We start from the raw sequence: 6,000 nt of genomic DNA, 5'->3' as shown, positions 1-6,000 counted from the left end.
TATATATATATATATATATATATGATCTTATTTTTTAAAATATTTCAGAAAGAGCACTTCCATCATTCATATTGCACTAGAGGTGGGTTTCCGAGGCAGTGCTGGCTCCCCCCAGAGCAGCAGTCCTGAGGAGCCAGACTCCCCCGAGCCTCCAGGGCTGCAGCCTGGCTCGTGCCTTTACTGTCCTTCAGGTCGGCCTCAGCTCAGAGGCCTGACTTCCGAGCATCCGGTACTTCCTCAGGGCACCTTGTCGGCCGTCTCCACAGTCCGCACTGGCATTTAAGACACAGGGTTGTCTTCCTCCCCAGCCTGGGAGTTGGAGGAGGGGGTGAGCTGGGTCACCTGGCCTAACTTGGGGGCCTGGTCGTAGATGGCCTGAGTCCAGTCACCAGGACGGGAACGCCTGCTCCCTGTTCCGCCCGCATCTCATGAACCAGCTCCCCTGTCCATGTACCAGAAGCTTCCTTGGCCTGATAGAGAAAAACGGCAAGAGCGGGGCTCTGTTCTTGTTGCCACAGAATCTGAGGGCTCTCTGGAGCCGAGGGGCCAACACTCTGCTTGGAAACTCACTCATCATGTGCTCGTTTGATAACATGCATGTATGCACACGTGATACATTTGATACATGACACGTGTGCCTGGTGGGTCAGACAGACCTTACCTGCCCAGAGGGGGCAGCCAAGGCAGACGAGATAGCTCATGAGAACAAGAGAATCTAGTGTCACTGATTGAGCGACAGGTCCTGGGCAGGGTCCTGTCTGGGCCAGATGTCAGTTACGCGACAGCCGTCAGAGCTCCCAGAGCCTCGCTGTCCTCATCTGTGCAATGGACACGACAAACTCCATCCCGCAGGGCCGACACAGCATTCATGGGAACGGAAGTGCCTTGGGAGCAGGGCGCCCAGCAGGGCGCATCATTCGATGTGCGCTGTGTGCACTTTTAAACCCGAGACGTCTGTTGGAAATGAAAGAGGCCTGTGGGAGGGGCCTCCCCCCTAACCACTGCCTCCAGCCACACCTCCTTTGATCCATGTTTGATCCATGTTCCACCCTCTGCAGGGGCCACCGACTGGTCTCTCCCCGCCGGTCATAGAGCAGCCAGCTTCAGTCTCAGCGTGAAGCTAGAGCCCTCTTCCCCTGAGTTCTCTTGGGACCGCAGGGCTGACTGAATAGGCACTGGCCGGGGCGCCAGGGTGGCTTAGTCAGTTGAGCGTCCGACTTTCGCTTAGGTCATGATCTCGCGGTTCGTGGGTTCGGGCCCCGCGTCGGGCTCTGTGCTGACTGCCAGCTCGGAGCCTGGAGCCTGTTTCAGAGTCTGTGACTCCCTCTCTCTCTGACCCTCCCCTGCTCACGCTGTCTCTCTCTCTCTCTCCTAGAAATAAATAAAACATAAAAAAAAAAATGAATAGGCACTGGCCTTCCTGCTCTGTGTGCTCCTGGTCCGGCGATTATGTCTCTGTGTCTCAGTTTCCTCATCTGTGTAATGCGCCCATGAGAGTACACCTCAAAGACTATAAACGAGCAAACGCATGAAGAGCCCATAGAACAATGTTGGGCACACGAGAAAATGGCTAAATGGCCCAAGGGATTTTTTACTAGTGGTAGTTGTGGCAGCCGCTGCTCCTCTGTGCCTTTGAAAATGCTGTTTTCGGTGCCTGGTCTACTGTTTCCACTACCTTCCCCCCACCCCCAATCTGGCAAACTGCCACCTGCCACAAGGTTTGTTTAAAAAAATTTTTTTTAAATGTTTATTCATTTTTGAGAGACAGAGTGCAAACAGGAGTGAGGCAGAGAGAAAGGGAGACATAGAATCTGAACGAGACTCCAGGCTCTGAGCTGTCAGCACAGAGCCTGACGTGGGGCTTGAACGGTGAGATCATGTCCTGAGATCAAGCCAGATGCTTAACTGACTGAGCCATCCAGACTACCTGAAAGGTTTGTTTTAAAAAGTAAGGCTGGGGGCATCTGGGTGGCTCGTCTGTTAAGCCTCCGACTTCAGCTCAGGTCATGATTTCATGGTTCATGGGTTCAAGTCCTGTGTTGGGCTCTATGCTGACTGCCTGGAACCTGTTTCAGATTCTGTATCTCCCTCTCTCTGTGACCTTCCCCAGCTCTCTCTCTCTCTCTCTCTCTCTCTCTCTCTTTCTCTCCCTCTCAGAAATAAATAAAGCATTCAAAAAAAAAAAAGTAAGCCTGTTAGGGTGCCTGGGTGGCTCAGTTGGTTAAGTGTCCAACTTCGGCCCAGGTCATAATCTCACAGTTTGTGAGTTTGAGCCCCGTTGAGGGCTCTGTGCTGGCAGCTCGGAGCCTGGAACTTGCTTCAGATTCTGTGTCTCCCTCTCTCTCTGCCTCTCTCCCTTTTGTGCTCGGTCTCGCTCTCTCTCTCTTAAAAATAAAGAAACATTAAAAAAAAAAAAAAAAGTAAGCCTGTCCTAGTCCTGGCCTTTGGTTTTTGGTTTTTTTTTCTTAATATATTTTAGCTTTTCAATTTTTTAAAAAAATTTATTTGTTATTTAATTTACATCCAAGTTAGTTAGCATATAGTGCAACAATGATTTCAGAAGTAGATTCCTGAATGCCCCTTACCCATTCAGCCCGTCCCTCCTCCCACAACCCCTCCAGCAACCCTCTGTTTGTTCTCTATATTTAAGAGTCTTTTCAGGGCGCCTGGGTGGCTCAGTTGGTTAAGTGTCCGACTTTGGCTCAGGTCATGATCTCATGGTTCATGGGTTCGAGCCCCGCGTTGGGCTCTGTGCTGACAGCTCAGAGCCTGGAGCCTGTTTCGGATTCTTATCTCCCTCTCTCTCTGACCCGCCCCTGTTCATGCTGTCTCTCTGTCTCAGGAATAAATAAAACATAAAAAAAAAGTCTTTTATGTTTTGTCCCCTCCCTGTTTTTATATTATTTTTGCTTCCCTTCCCTTATGTTCATCTATTTTGTATCTTAAAGTCCTCATATGAGTGAGGTCATAGGATATTTGTCTTTCTCTGACTAATTTCGCTTAGCATAAGCGAAATGTAGTTGCAAATGGCAAGATTTCATTCTTTTTGATTGCCAAGTAATACTCCACTGTGTGTGTGCGTGTGTGTGTGTGCACACACACACGCACACACACACACACACACACATATATGTGTATATATATCTCCCTTGGATAAATACCTAGCAGTACAATTGCTGGGTCATAGGGTAGTTCTATTTTTAATTTCTTGAGGAACCTCCATCCTGTTTTCCCAGAGTGGCCGCAGGTCCTAGCCTTTGTGATGTTGTGGTTCTCAGATACCCAGGCCTGTACCCTCCCCTGGCCCTGCTTTCTCTGCAGCTGTTGCGCATCCTGGTTTCTCAGCACATGGTCTTCCACAAACACATGTTGAGGACTGCTCACACGCCATTGCTTACTTTCTGACAAGCCCGGGTTGAACCATGTTCCCTTCAATTCTAATGGCACCACTGGGCTGTGTGAGCTCCTGCTATGGACCAGGTGATGGATCAGTGACCCCTCCCAGTAATCCCAAGAGAGATTGTGCCCATTGCAGAGGGGAGGAAAATGAAGGCCAGCGGGATCCCCACCACACCCCCAAAGGGAACACGTGTGCTCCCTGACTTTGGCTTCAGGGTCATGACGGCCTCGGGCCTGAATGCTCCTGACCTCCCAAACCTGGTGTGTCTGGACTTTCCTTCTCCATTCCTGTCCCAAACTGAAAGGCTGGCAGGGACTCAGCTCCACGGCCCGGGCAGGCCAGGCCCAGCCGCTGTCGCTCTCTCTCCGCCTGAGCCATGTGTCTGTCCCTCCAGTGGCGTGCCCTCCAGAGCAGGCCCCGTGCCCTGGCGAACTGAGGATGGTCACGGAGCACGGAGACTTCCGTTCTGGACTCGCACAACAGAGATGTCCTCTGGTCGCCCACGCAGGTCTGGCTGCAGCGGAGCAGCGAGGACAGGCAGGGAAAGAAGAAAATTGCTTTTTTGCTGCCCCAACTCTAATCGCCTCCAGGCTGCCATATGATCAATAAAATATCAGAGCCTGTGATGGGGCCGTGGGCCCGTTCCCCCCGGGAAGACCCAGCCTCTGTCTTGACCCAGTCCCAGTTTTCTCTGTCTTTGCTACTGGGCTGGCTGCGATGGCGTTCAGGGCGTCTGGCTGTGGAAGGTGGCCAACGTGCACACACTCCCCCGCCGGGTGAGCTCGCTGCCTCTTCCCCTTCCAGCCACCTGGAGCCCTCCAGCGGGAGCAGAGACATGCTTGCCGTGTGTGACTCTTCTCACACCAGCCCCCACGGATGCACAAGCTTCCCTAAACACGGCTCTGCTGGTGCTCTTCCCTTTCTCCTTACTTCTGTCTCCCTCTCTTCCCAGTGCTCGCTTTCTCTCCTCTCTCTCTCTCTCTCTGTTGGAGATGATGGGGATTTGGCAACAACATCTCTTTGTCTCTGGCTTGTGGCATCCGCACGTGCGGGCGCCCCTCACACAGATGTGCAGGCCTCTCAGCCATGGCTCTGATCTGCGGGGTCGCCAGTGAGGGCTTCCAGGAGGTGGTTCGGTTCAGACGCCTGGCAGACAGCCGTGCTGTCAGGATGTCTGACAATAGAACAATGATGCCGGGAACAGGAGCACCGGCTTTCCCGCAGAAGACGGGCACGGTGTGGAGGCTCTCCCAACTGCCTCCCTTAGTTTGAGCACCTGGCTCCACCACCGACGGGCTGTGCAGCTTTGGGCGACTTTCATAACCTCTCTGTGCCTGGGTTTTACTGTTGGGAAAATGGGAGTCTATCAGCACCCGCGTCCCAGGGTGGTCGTGAGTTAAATGGATTACATGCGTAGAATGCTTAGAACCCTGGGCACATGAGCTGCCACTCTAGCACTGGGCACTAGGCACTGGGATAAGGGCCAGATCTCTGTTATCATATTTAATCCTCCCATCAACTCTGTAAAGATATTGCCCCACAGAGATTAAATGGCCTGCTCAAGGCCACATGCTTATTAGTGGAGGGGTTAGACCTAGAAGTCGGGTCACTGATTCCCAAGCTGTATACTCTGCTACTCCCCAATGCACGACAGCTCTCCGTTCCAGAGGCAGAATCTGGGGTCGAGGATTGCGGGGAGCAGCCTTGCAGAAGGATAGACACAAAACACGGTCGGAGCTAAGACCTCACCCGTGACCCAGGTTGGAAACTCTATGCAGATGCAAGGTTGGTAATAAAGGGGGAAGGCCAGTGGAGTGGACTGGCCAATAGTGGAGGAGAGAGAAGGCTGGGGCTCTTGCAGGGGGTGGGCTGGGAAAGGGGACGAGCTGGCCAAAGTGGACGTGGGCTGGGCAGGTTCTGGCTTAGGGGCGGTGAAGGCTCCTGGGGCCAGCTCTGGGCTGCCTGCTTGCATCAGGCGGGCACAGAAAGGGACTTGCTGCCCACTGCAGTCCCCCAGGCAACTCTCAGGGGAAGACAAGGTGTAACCTGCTGCTCTTCCTTCTGGGGACACGATAGGGACAGGGTGGGGTGAACCAGGAGGGACAGAATAGAGCATCAGCAGGGACAGGTGGAGGACCGGGGAAGGACACGGATGCTCGCTGATATGTTCCGGGCCCGCACATATGTAATCTCCCTGGATTATTACAAGAACCCACCCAGAGAGCATTCTCATTTCCATTTATAGAAGCAGAAACTCAGGCTACGGGAGCCTAGGCTACCTGAAAGTGCCTGCTGGGCTACACTCGGGCCTCTCCAACCCCTGCCCGCAGTGGCCAGGGGGCAGGACTTGGTGGGGGGGAGCTGAGTAGTGTCCAAGTAGCCCCCGCCACGAGAAGCAGGGACACAGGGCATGGCGCTGGGTCCGACATATCCGATGGATGTTGAAAAGTCACAACGTCCACCTTCGGCACCCTGCGCCCGTGACCCCGCAGCAGCAGCGTAGGGCTGGACAGGAACAAAGGGGGTTTTGTGTTTAGGGAACGAGCCCCTGTCTCCTCTCTCCCCCAGGGGCGGCAGTTTTCTTTTGCTTCCCTCCAACA

The sequence above is a fragment of the Crocuta crocuta genome, unplaced genomic scaffold, assembly GCF_008692635.1.
Source record: "Crocuta crocuta isolate KB4526 unplaced genomic scaffold, BGI_CrCroc_1.0 scaffold303, whole genome shotgun sequence".
Lineage (NCBI taxonomy): Eukaryota > Metazoa > Chordata > Mammalia > Carnivora > Hyaenidae > Crocuta > Crocuta crocuta.
Note: the sequence above shows the minus strand (reverse complement) of the source record.